This window comes from Pteropus alecto, unplaced genomic scaffold (assembly GCF_000325575.1).
Source record: "Pteropus alecto unplaced genomic scaffold, ASM32557v1 scaffold392, whole genome shotgun sequence".
NCBI classification, from domain to species: Eukaryota; Metazoa; Chordata; class Mammalia; order Chiroptera; family Pteropodidae; genus Pteropus; species Pteropus alecto.
Genome location: NW_006431933.1, coordinates 437,913 through 452,284, shown reverse-complemented (window position 1 = coordinate 452,284; position 14,372 = coordinate 437,913). Strand labels below are relative to the sequence as shown.

Here is a 14,372-nt window from a genome sequence, read left to right as displayed (position 1 = left end):
AATGGGGATGGAAGAGAGTAATACAATACATGAGGAACAGCAGCACTGCCATTAAAAGGAGAAAACACAATGGGTGGGGACAAAGTTGAGCAAAGTAGACTTGATTTAGCACAAAACTCCCAGTGCTGGAGGTGGTTGCAAGGATGATCTAGCCTCCCACTCATTCCTCTTCTGCCGCCTTACTCCTTCTTGAGCAAATGTTGTTTTGGAAAAGAGAAGGAAATGTTAAAAGAAGAGCCACAGAACTTCTTAAGAAGGACACAAAAAGTACTAACCATAAAGAGAAAAATGATAAATTGAACTGTATGAAAATTAAAAAACTTCTGTAGATAAAAAAAAAAACACCATTAAGATAGTAAAAGGCAAGGCATAACCTGGGAGATGATATTCATGATACATATGTCCTAACAAAAGACTTTTATTCAGATTATATAAATAACTCCTATACATTTCTAAGAAAGAAACAACGTAGTGGGAAAATAGACAAGAGACTTACATACTTTATAAAAGAGGATAACAAAAAGGCCAATAGATATCAAAAGGAGCTCAACTTATTTAACAAGGAAATGCAAATTCATGTTACAGTGCAACATCTGCACACACTAATCACGATGAATTAAGTTAAAAATACAAAAAGTACCAAGTGTTATGGCAACACAACTATGTGCAGCAACCAGAACTTTCATATGCTACTGATGGGAGTATAAATTTACACATCCATTTTGGAAAATTATTTGGCTATATCTATTAAAGCTGAATATACACTCATACTATGACACAGTGATTTCACTTCCAGGTATGTACTCAATAAAAATGAATACATATATTTACCCAAAAACATTCAAGAAATTTCATAGCAACATACTCATACTAGTGCAAACTAGAAATACCTGTAATGGTTAATTTTATGTGTCAACTTGACTGAGCCATGGGAATACTCAGATATCTGGTCAAACACTATTCTGGGTGTTTCTGTGAGGGTGATTTTGGATAAGATTGACATTTAAGTCAGTAGACTGAGTACAGCAGATTTCCCTCCCTAGACTAGGTGGGCCACATAAAATCTGTTGAAGGATTGATAGAACAAAAACGCTGGCCTGCCCTCAAGAAAAAAATAATTTTTCCTGCCTGACTGCCTTTAAACTGGGACACTGGCTTTTTACCTGGCTTCAAATTCAAATGTAAACGTTGGCTCTTCCCAGGGCTCGAGGCTGCCAGCCTTTGGACTGAAAGGCTACACCATTGGTTCCCCTAGGTCTCCAGCTTGCTGACTTACTCTGCAGATCTTGGAATATGCCACCTTCCATAACCATGTCAGCCCTAATATAGCAATAATTACCTTATATGTTACTGATCTATAAACAATAATTAAAAGACAGATAGATAGAGTAAAAAAATGATCAGCTATATGCTGTTTATATAAAACTCACTTCAAAAACAATGACAAAAGTAAGTGTTATGGGTTAAGTTGTATCCCTCGTAAAGGATAAAAAGGCATGTTGAAGTCCTAAAGCCTCAGTACCTTAGAATGTGACCTTATTTAGAAATAGAACCATTGCAGAAGTAAGTTAAAATTACGTCACACTGGAGTACGGTGGGCCCCTAATCCAATAGCCAAAAGTTAGCAGAAGGAAAGAAATAACCAATTAGAGTAGAAATAAATGAAATAGAGACTAGAAAAACAATAGAGAAGATTAATGATATCATGGTAACCATTTCTTTAGGTATATAAATGTTGAATATCTATGATGTACACCTGAAACTAATATAATATTGTATGTTAGCTATATTTCAATAAAAACCTTCTTAAAAGAAAAAAGGGGAAAAGATCAATGAAATAGAGCTTTTTAATAAAGATAAACAAAATCAACAAACTTTAGCTAGACTAAGAAAAATAGGAAGATTTGAATAAAATTATGAATGAAAGAGGCAACATTATAACTGATACCATAGAAATATAAGGAATTATAAGAGACTACTATGAACATTTATATGCCAACAAATTGGAATACCTAGAAGACATGGATAAATTTCTAGAAACATACAAACTATCAAGACTGAATCATGAATAAAGAGAAAATCTGGACAGACCAATAATGAGTAAGGAGATTCAAGCAGTAATTAAAAATCTCCCAACACAGAAAAGCCAAGCAGAAGATGATTTCAGTGGTAAATTCTAACAAACATTTATGAAGAATTAATACCAGTACTTCTCAAACTCTTTCAAAAAATTGAAAAGGAGGGAACACCTTCAAATTCATTTTTGCCAGCATTTTACAGCTTCTCCCTGATGCCAGAGCCAGTCAAGGATGTGAAGAAAAGAAAATTACAGGTCAATATCCTGAATAAACATAGATGCAAAAATTCTCAACAAAATATTAGCAAACTGAATTCAACAGCACATTAAAGGGATCATACACCATGCTCAAGTTGGATTTGGATTTATACCTGAGGCATAAGGATGGTTCAACATAAGAAAATCAACAAATGTGATATCCCATATTAACAGAATAAAGGATAAATATTATATGATCTCATTAAAATCAGAGAAAATATCTGACAAAATTCAACTCGCTGTCATGATAAAACTCTCAACAAATTAAGTATAAAAGGAGTACTGTACTTCAACGTAGTAAAGGCCACATATGACAAACCCACAGCTAACATCATACTCAACAATGAAAAGGTAAAAGATTTTCCTCTAAGATCAGGAACAAGACAAGGCTGCCCACTCTTGCCACATCTATTCAATATAGTATTGAAAGCTCTAGCCAGAGTAATTAGCAAGAAAAAAAAATTGGAAAGGAAGAAATGAAATTGTCTCTTTCTGCAGATGACATGATTTTATATGTAGAAACCTCTAAATATTCCACCAAAAAAACTGTTAGAACTAAAAAGCAAATTCAGTAAGTTTGCAGGATACAAAATCAGCATATAAAAATCAGTTGCATTTCTATATACTAACAACAACCTATCTGAAAAAGAAATTTAGAAATCAGTCCCATTTATAATAATATAAAACAAATTTAGGAATAAATTTAACCAAGGAGACAAAAGATCTGTACACTGAAAACTATAAAGCATTGATGAAAAAAATGAAGACAACACAAATAAATGAAAAGATATCTGATGTTCATGAATTGAAATAATTAATATTGTTAAAATGTCCATACAACACAAAGCAATCTACAGGTTTAATGCAATCTCTATCAAAATTCCAATGACACTTTTCACAGAAATAGAAAGAGCAATCCAAAAATTCATAAGGAACCACAAAAGACCCTGAAGAGCCAAAGCAATCTTGAACAAAAGAACAAAGCTGGAGGCATCACAATACCTGATTTCAAAGTATATCAAAACAGCACAGTATAGACATAAAAACAGAAATATAGACCAATGGAACAAAATAAAGAGCCTAGAAATACATACACACATTTATGTTCAATTGCTATTCAGCAAAGATGTGAAGAACAGCTAATGGGAAAATGATGGTTTCCTCCATAAATAGTACTAGAATAACTTGCTATCCATATGCAAAAGAATGAAAGTGGACCTTTATCTCACACCATATATAAAAATCATAACAAAATAAATTAAAGACTTTAACATAAGACTTGCAACTATAAAACTACCAGAAGAAAACAGGATAAAGCTTCTTGACATTGGTCTGAGCAATGTGTTTTTTTTTTTGGATATGACACCAAAATCACAGGTAACAAAAGCAAAAATGGACAAATAGGATTGCATCAAACTAAAAAGTTTCTCCACAGCAAAAGAAACACACAAACAAAAAAGGCAACCTACACAATGGGAGAAAATATTTGCAAACCATACGTCCAATAAAGGTTAATATCTAAAACATATAAGGAACTCAAATGACTCAATAACAAGAAAACAAATAACCCTATTTAAAAATGGGCAAAAGACCTGTATAGATGTTTTCCGAAAGAAGGCATCCAAGTGACCAACAGGTACATGAAAAGATGCTCAACATCACTAATCATCTTGGAATTGAAAATTAAAATCAAAATGAGATATCACCTCACATCTTTTAGAGTTTCTATTATCAAATTAATTCAATTTCTATCAAAATACTAGAAAGTTTTGTAGACATAGACTAGTTTATTCTAAAGTTTAAATGGAAAGCACAGGCCCTAGTATAACTAAACTAATCTTAAAAAATCAAGAATAAAGTGGGAGGGATTATTCTCCCTGATATTAAGGGCTACTATATAGTTACAATAATCAATACAGTATGGTAATAGTGGATGGATAGAGACATACCTCAATAGAGAATAGAGAACCTGGAGATAGACTCACACAAATATGTCAAGCTGATTTTTGACAAAGGTACAAAAGCAAGTCACCAAAGGGTGCTAGAGCAATTGGATATTCATAGGCAAAAAACATTAACCTCAACTTAAGTTTCATGCCTTATTAAAAAAATAACTCAAAATGGATCACAGATGTAAATTTAAAATGTAAATCTATAAAAGTTTTGAAAGAAAAACAAGGACAAGTTTGTAGAATTTATAAAGGACTTTTAAAACTCAACTATTAAAAAAGAAACAATCCAGTTAGAAAATGGGCAAGACATGAACAAACATTTTGATGACAAGTTTCTACAGATTGTAATAACACATGAAAAGACATTCAACATTATCCATTAGAAAAATGTAAATTAAAACATGAGGTATCATAAACTGGCAGTTAAAAAATAGTCATGAGGATGTAAAGTATAGCATAGAGAATATAGTCAATAATATTGTAATAACTATGTATGGTGCCAGGTGGGTACTAGACTTATCAGAGGGATCACTTCATAAATTATATAAAAATCTAACCACTATGTTGTACATCTGAAACTAATATGATATTGAATGTCAACTGTAATTGAAAATAAAATAAAATAATATTCCAAGAAAAACAACAAGAACAACAAAAACTTTAGGTATCACTATACGCCTATCACATGGCTAAAATAGAAAATTGTGACAACACCAAATGCTGACAAGGAGGTGGAGAAAGTGGATCACTCGTACTTTGCTGGTGGGAATAAAAAATGATACAGCCACTCTGAAAAACAGTTTGACAGTTTATTAAAATACAAACATGCAATTATCATACAACCCAGCAACTGTACTTTTCAGCATTTATCTCAGAGATATGTCAACTTATATTTACACAAAAACCTGTACATAAATCCTCATAGCAGCTTTATTTGTAATAACCCCAAAGTGGAAATAACTCAAATGTTTTTCAAAAGGTGACTGGGTAAACTACCTGTGTACATCCACGCAATGGAATACTGCTCAGCAATAAAAGGGAATAAAAAATTGATACATGGATGAATTTCCAGGGAAATATGCTGAGTGAAAATGTCAAATGGTTACATTTTATATTATTACATTTATAACCATTTATAACCTATTGCAATGAAAAAATATAGAACGAAAATAGATTAATGGTTGCCAGGTGTCAGGGATGGGATAAGAGGCAATGGGGAAAAGGAAAGTGGGCATGACTATAAAAGAGCAACACAAGGAATCCTTGTGGTAATGGAACTATTCTGTATCTTGACTGTATCAATAGCATTAATCTGGTTGTGATATTGTACTTGGAAGATGCTACCACTGAAGGAAACTGGGTAAAGGACACATAGGATTTCTTTCTATTAGTTCTTACAAGTGCATGTGAATCTACAGTGATCTCAAAAAAAGGTTTAATTTCAAAATCTATTGTAGTGTACCATTTGAATATATATATAGCAAAACTATTCATAAATATGTAGAATTTATGTGTATTTAATAACTTGATGGATATGCAGCCCATCCTTTCCTTTAGATCAGTTGTTCCCAAAGAGTACTCTACGTAGATCTTTACCTTCCCAAGGTCAATTCTATTTGCGTATTAATACTAATTAATCTAAATATACACTAACATAACTATACAAATTAACACTAAGATTACTAATGTCCTTTTCACTGTGTTGACATTTGCATGAATGGTACAAATGCAGTGGTAAACTGCTGGTGCCTTAGCATGAATCAAGGCGGTAGTACCAAGTAGAGTAGTAGTGGTTGTCTTCATCTTCACTGCCACACCCTCACAGTAAAAAACAAAATGAAACAAACAAACAAAAACAAGTAAACAAAAACAAAAAGCGAATTTTATTTAAGAATGTCCTTGATGCTAAGGTAAAAGTTATTAATTTTATTCCATCTCAATGGAAAGCATGAATAAAGCAATTTCACTGCACACAGAAGCATGATGGTTTTCTCTAGGAAAAGCACTTGTGAGCAAAACTAGTCTCTTTTTCATCAAACACCATTTTTACTTAAAAGAAAAATTGACTGCCAAGTGATGATTACTTAGATTTAGGTATTTGGCAGAAATGTTCTTCAAAATGAACAAAGGAGCCTGTTAATTCAAGGAAAACAACTGATAGTATTTGTTGCAAATGATAAAATTTGAACTTTAACTGAAAATTAGAAATTTGGAAAACTTGTATCTGCTACTGTGACCTTGACAGCTTCCCAATAGTTAAAGACTTTCTAATTGAGATTGATGGTAGTATTAACAACCTTGATTTTGTGATATTGCTTAATGAAATGCACCAACATTTAGAAGATCTACATAACTCAGTAAATCTGTATTTTCCAAATCACCAATGCATGATGCTACAAAATCATGCATCAGTAAAGGATCCTTTCAAAGTACAAGATAGAACAATGGATTGTAACATAACAGCATATGAAAAGTTCATTGATATACTTTCAGATTCCGCGTTGCAAATAACCTTTAAGAAACAACTACTTGTCCAATTTTGTTGTAATATTAAAGAATATTCACAATAATCAGAAAAAAGGCTCTTAAAATACTCTTCCATTTTCCAGTGACATATCTGTTCAATGCCAGATTTTCTTTGTATACTTCAACCAAAACATGTCTTAATAGCTAGAATGAAGAAGCAAATATGAGAACCCAGCTGCCTTCTATTAAACTAGGCATTAAAGAAATTTGCCAAATTGTAAAACAATTCCTTTCTTCTCACTAAATTTTTTGTTTTAGAAAACATGTTATTATGTTCACATGTAATGGATTTATTATTTTAAAATAAATCAGTAAGTATATATTTCTCAAAGTTGTCATTTCAAGTTTTAATAGAGTATGTCATCAGATATAACCCACATAAACAAGGTTCTTTGGAATCCTCAATCATTTTTAAGAGTGCAAAGCAGTACTGAGATCAAAAATTTTTTAGAAATGCATCAACTTGGACTAACAAAAAGCTTTTCACCTGGATCCATTTGCAATGTCTCTTTAGGGACTTACTATTACTAAAATGAGCTCATCTAAGGCCTTATATCATTAGACTTTTTCCCTTTTTAAATTTATTTTCTTTTCAAGAATGGTCTTAGGAAACATGCTGTACTCACTGTGAAGAGACAATGAGAAGGACTTCATCAATTTTGTTCTCCAATGTTCTCTTTCAATGGCTTATGGGACAAATGTCTCATATATTAATACTAGAAAAAGTGTATTTCTGAGCAACTGGTTTGTTATAATCTCATGGACACTTGCTGACATTGTACTGGTCATGTTTTCCCCTTTGCTTTGGTTGCTGAGAAGGTCAGAGCCAAGTGTCCAGGCTTTCTCTAAATGTGTAGGACTTTATGGCTTTAATGTCTAATATTACTTCAGAATCATCCAATCTTTATTCCTCAATTTTCCCTTTATCATTTTTGTCTCATCTATTAGTTTTTGCCAGGTTTGACAGTATAAATTCTGCAACCCCCTTTAAATGCATTTGGAAAATAAAGGAAAGGAAGAGAAAGGAGGAAAAGAAAGGTAAAATCTGCAAAATAACCCATAAACATCTGGAAACTTTTCTGCTCCTTTCAGTTGCCTGGAGGACCAAACCCTGTCGAGTCTCTTGAGTGCAAACCAGGAGAATTAAGCCAGGAAATCAGTAAAAAGAAAAAACCATGGCAACAGGTTTTGTTTTCTTTCCTTGACAAGGAAAGAGAAACACCCTTCCTTATGTATTCTTATAGGAAGCCAGTTCTTTCTCACCATAATTAATCACTTTCCTAAGAGAAGGTTACAAGTCTTTTTTATTATGCTGAGGATGAGAATTCTAAAGAAAGCAAGCAGGGAAAATCGGTGTATTAAAAGACCAAGTGGCCAGGAAATGCCCCTTTGGAATTGCATGTAAGTCTCTTTTGGGTCAGGGACAAGGTCTAGAAGGAAGGTACAAGTCTACAGCCATGCTACCCTGAACAAGACTGATCCCATCTGATCTCAGAAGCTAAGCAGAGTCGGGCCTGGTTAGTACTTGGATAGGAGACCACATAGGAAGACCAGGTGCTGTAGGCATAAAAAATAAATAAAAAAATTTAAAAAATAAGGGATTGTAAGCTGACAAGGTCCTTGCAATCTGTGAAGTCAAACAAGGGTTGCCTCGCCTAAAAAATTAAAATAAATAGAAGGCAGGTACAGGATATGACCAAGATTCCAATTATTAGAAAGAGCCCTGGAGTTGGACAGAAAGCCCAGGTTTTAGTCCTAATTTTGTCACTAACAAACTGTGATTTTAGATAAACCATTTAGAATCTCGGGCCTCTTTTTTTTTTAATCTATAAAATTGGAGTTATAATGTATACTTTACCTAAAAGTTGAGGATCAAGGGAGATCATAGAAATAAATATAATCTTAAAAGGGACAGATGATATTTAAATTTGCAGTTCTGTGTCTGAGGATGACTTTGAGAAGCACAAATCCAACATGCACTGTGTCATTGCTGTGGCCTTTTAGACATTTTAATGCAAAAACCAAAAACTGAAAATCTGGTTAGCCTCCAAAGAACACAAAAGCTAGAATATTTATCAATCCAGTTAACAAAGTTGTGTCTAATAGAGTTTTATGTTTGTGCAATGTGTTACAGGGCTTAAGCAGCCAGAGTAATATCTGATAGTGCTCATACCCTTATCTATGGCCAACACTAGATCCCAACACTTGTCATCTCATAGATATCACTTGAGCAATTTACCCCTCTCCTACATGATTTTTTTACTCTCTGCTGCATCACTTCCATCATCATATAACCATGTTATGACATTAATTAAACAGACTTGTGCTTAACTACCACAACAGATTTGTGCTTAACTACCCTGCCACAACCTGTTCTTTCTGTAGCCTCCCACAGCTTATCAATAACAACCCCAATCTTCTGGCTACTCCTAATCTCAAAGTCTTTTTTTTTTTAAACTCATCTTTCGCACACATTCAAACGATCAGCAAATGCTAATGGCCCTATTTTCAAACTAAATAAAAAATCTGACCTCTACCTCCCCAGTCCATGCTACAATCATTTGGGTGCTGGCTTCCATGCTTGCTCCCCATATAGTCCAGCTTGGCTGAGGAAGCCTTATATACCACAAATCGGGTCATGTCTGTCCTCTGCTCTTTTCTTCTAATGACTTGCATCTCACTAAAAAGTCAAGTCCTGTTCATGATTTTCAAGGCCCCATATCATCTGGTCTCTTCACTACCTCTTCTACTTCATTTCCTGCCAGACTCTCCCTCACTTAGCGTCCCCCATCCACACCAGCTCCTTGCTGTTCTTTGAACATGCCAAACACGGTCTTGTTTCCAAGACTTCATATTTGATATGTTCTTTGTCTAGAATTCTGTCACCAAGATCATTAAAAAGCCTGCTTCCTACTTTCTCAGGCCTAAATGTTACTTCATTAAACAGGCCCTAGTTAGCCACACTATTTACAATAGTGGCCCCTATCTATCTGTATTTGCTCACATTGCTCTGCTACTCTTTATACTATTTCTGTACATGATGTGATATATTTTATCAATCTCTATATTTTCTGTTTCCCACTTGCAATGTAGATTTCATGAAGGGAGGGACTTGGTCTACTTTATTTTTTGTTACATCTCCAGTATCCCAGGCATATGGCTAATATTTGGGAAATGAATGCATAAATAAATGTATTAAGCATTAAATTAATGCTCGTTCCTCCACACACCCTTACATGCATTATATTAATATTCAACTTTAGCTTGCCAGAAACCTATTAGGTGTCAAAGGAAGTATTGTTTCCCTCAATTTATGATTGTTTGGTTTGACAATTTTTTATGGAGTGACTATTGTCACAAGGCATGCTCTCATAGGCAAGAGTTACAGATGTTTTTCAACCTAATATATGAAGTGCTATGGAAATATCAGGAAGAGGGCCTTAGTCTGACTGGAGGGTCCAATGAAGTCTTTTTGGAGAAGATAACAACTGAGTCCTGAAGAATAAGTATAAATTAGTTTGGCAAAGAAAGGAAAAAAATAAGGAAACAGTGTCTCCTCCAGAACAATACAGTTCATAAGGGAATCTCAAACAGTTTAACATCACTTAGATTGTTAGGAGTTGGGTGGACTGGAAGGTAGAGAGAGATGACCCCAGTGAAAGAGGCAAGATCTAGTCACAGAGAGCCTTGTGTATCATGAAGAGCATCAGACCCATTTTTCTTATAATTTTTTTAGCATTTGAAGGGTTTTAGGTAAGGAAATGACATGACTAGATTTGTAATTACAGGTATTGGTGCTGAAGTCAAAGTTTAAGAAATTGGCTCCAAATTATAAAGCTCATTGAAAAATTAGAATGTGGTTCAAATATTTTAACCTTAAATTCAGTTCTCTTCCCATTGCTATGCTCTGCCACTATCCCATTCCCAAGCATATACATCCATTTTAGTCTAGCAATGTCTAGAAATAACTGCTCTCGGAGCAATAGGTATGGTCACAAAACTGGAAAAGGGCTAACTTTCACCTTATAAATTGTCCAAAACCACAGCCCCCAAAATAAAGGCAAGAGGAACATGTTTTCATTGTCTTCCCATTCTTCAGAATCACAGTGTACCCACTGTGATTTTTAACCCGCCTTACTAACTCTTTGGTTTTTAACTCTTTGGTTTTTAACCCGCCTTACTAACATCCTCACATCCTGAATCCAAACCACATGGTGTCTCATCTGAGTCATTACTCTGTTTCTGATGGCACTATGAGACCTATTTTTTTAAACAATATTAGCAGGGGTGGGAATTCATTATTATTTAAAGACAATTTCACTTCAATCTCAATAGGTGTAGCAATGCTATTTTTAGTCTATAATTCTACTCAACAAATAATGTTTTTCATGTTACACTGTAGTCTTTGTCTTCTAAGTTTAGTAATACTGGGCTTCTTTCAAAATTTCTGTAATATTTTAAATGCCAGGATTTAACCACATTGGCATGTACCACAGACAAGTGTCCCCTCAAGTTCTACGGTCCTCACACAAGTGTTTTGGCATTTATTTAGAATATAGAATCTCCTATATTTCTAATAAACACCTCTTTAATTTTCTCAAAACTGAGTTCACTATATTTCATAGGATAAAGCAATACAATGATCCTTTCAATATGTCAAAGAGGTGGGTGTGAGTTGAGAAAATTCTGAAATATGCAGGACTGAAAGTGTGATAAGTGGACTTAGTGGAGGGTCGAATCATTTTTTATAGAAAGAAATCCTGATATAGTAACTTCTAATGTAAGTCACAAAAGATTTGCATTTAAACAGTCAGTAAAAAGACAGTGTCAAGAGGATTGTCCTTACTCATTGTCTCCATTCCCTTTCTTCCAGTTTTCATCTTGCTGCCCCTGCTTTCTAATAAGACAACTCCTCTTAAGTTCGCTAAGACTTTCATGTTACCAAATACATTGCTCAATTGTTGTCATTATCTGACCAGTCTCATCAACATCTTTACTTGGTTTCTAAATTACCCTTCTCTCTTGGCTTTTTTCCTCCTACATTGGCAGTTCATTCTCAGTCTCCTAGACTGAGTCCTGCTTTTCTCTCTAAACTCTACATATAAAGAAGTTACTGTGAAGCTAATTGGCTTTAAGTTTCAGAGTCCTGCACTTACACAAGCCTATTCCAAGCCACTGGGTAAAGCCCACCGATGTGTTCACATAGCTATCCAGTTTTGTAAAATTTGCAAAAATTAGATATTTTAAATGCATGCAGGCAAAGCCTATGGCTCTTTCCACTCAAATTTTCCTTCTATTATACTTTCCCTTGAGTTGAGTGATGTTGGAGAGGCCATGGGTAACTTTGAGATCCAGCTAAAGAAAATACATTTGATAATACATTAAGTTTGGGTTAATTTCAGTTACTTCCACTTATAGTTATTACTAGCTATAGAAATGGCTTTTAGGAATATACCTACTTCCCAATATGCTGGCACACCAGATATCTTGATATGAAGATGCAGGGCCAAAATTCATATCCAGATATGAACCTATCTTTTTGTGCCCAGCTCATGAAATGCCCAGCTTCATTTATTACCAGAAGCTAATCTGTCAGAAATTCTTTATCTCTATTTTCCCCACATCTCACATTTGACCCATCAGCAATTCTTGATGGCTTGACTTTCAAAATATATCCAGACCCTGACCACTGATGAGTTAGCCCTCGTTTAAGTCTTTTTTATAGGTATAGTATTCTTTATTACAAACAAATAAGTTTATTATTTTTATTATAATTCAGATAAGAGTTGAAGTGTGTATTTGAAGGGTAGTTGAAGCCTAGATGTTATAATCAAAAGAATTACTTAAATACAAGTAGTTTATTTTGTTTTGTTTTGCTTTACATTACTTGAACTTATCCTTAACACGTTCCAGGATCACCTAATTTTGTCATACAGTTCAGCTATTAAAACATAACAGGGAAAGACAAAATTGGAATGCATGCTATATTTTGCTTTATTTACTGAATATACATATCAAATATTCAGGACACGTTAAAATTAAGCAGGTGTTTAAAGTCTAGCAAATGATATTTATAAAATGCTTGTGTTGTGTTATGGGATATTCAGTTCCATAGAAGATAATGAAAAGAGGATTCTAAATGTTAGGTTGTATCTCAACTTTTACTGATTTATACTGAGTATAATAAAATATAACATAATTGCATTGAACAATAACATCTTTATAGTTCCAAAGCACTGGCAGATATTAAAATATCATCTAACTAAAACTTTTCACATTTCAATTTTTTAACAGGGAAAAAAAAAACAGGCTTGAACAAAAGGACAAATGTCCCAGGTCTTGTGAACAGACCAAACATTATTATTCTCTATTGTATAACCTTGTCCATGGCAATCTTAAACATGTTTGGCATGCCCAATGTATTTAATGGTTTAGTATGTCCACTTTGCTGGTTATCCTATAAAAGAACGCTATTACATTTATTTTTAGATTGTCTACCTTAAGGAATGAATGAAAATGAGCACATTTAGCAATCTAAAATCAAATACTCCATTACACCTTTTGACAACTCTTAACAGCAAAAATAAAAAATGTTTGACTAAAATGACACTATGTTACAATGACTGAAGAACTTTACATCAATTCTAAATTCTCCGAGTTTCACACATATCCTAATAACAAAGGCTTTTGGTGAGATATTATTGATGATGATGCATATGTACCACTTTAATCATTTATTTTTCAAAGAAACAATTCAGGTTCACTGGAATATTTTGTCCCAGTTTCCCAAAGCTGTATGAAAATACTAATTATTAAAATGTCATTTATAAACAAACAGTTCAGATTAATTCTGTAAAGGTGTAAGATTATTAGAGGATGATTTTGATCAAGAAAACTATATTTGATCTCTGGAGCAAAAACCACGTGTACTTGCTGATCTCTCAGGGAATGATACTCAGATGAGGAAGATTCACCCTAATGCATTTTCCAAGAAAAGAGGAGATGAAGAATTATTGGAAAACAGAAGCAAAGGGAGGAAGAAAAAAACTTTGAGACATAGAAGAAAAGTAGCATTTAACCAAGGAAACCTTCATCCATTACCTGATTGTTCAGAAGAGATGAGAATAAGTTTCAAAATAAGAAAATTAAGAAATCAATTACATTTTTTCAAGATAAAGAAAGATCACATGTTTTGTTTTATTTTACAAGTTCTGAAACATGAAAATATCTACGCAAACAGATTTACTATTAGACTCTCAGCTCCAGAGGACTGAGGCTATCTCTTCTTTACATTTGATTCCACAGTACTTAACATAGTACCTGCCAAACACAGGTGCACAATGCATAGTTGATGAACCAATAAACTATAGAGTTTTCTAAACGCTAAACCTTCCTTCAAGTCTTAATAACGTATTGCCTGGATTATGACAACAGCTCCCTAACTGGTTTTTCTGTGTCTACCTTACATCTCTATAATTGCCAAAAGGACTTTCTTAAAAAAATGTAAGTCAAATAATGTTATCCTAAATTGATGTTCCCCCCTCACAATGGTTTCCCAT

At 33.7% G+C, this 14,372-nt stretch overlaps 1 pseudogene; it reads left to right on the top strand.

The window, feature by feature from the left end:
- Positions 1–8,260: 8,260 nt before the first annotated feature.
- On the top strand, positions 8,261–8,379 carry LOC112475621 (annotated as a pseudogene).
- Positions 8,380–14,372: the final 5,993 nt, after the last annotated feature.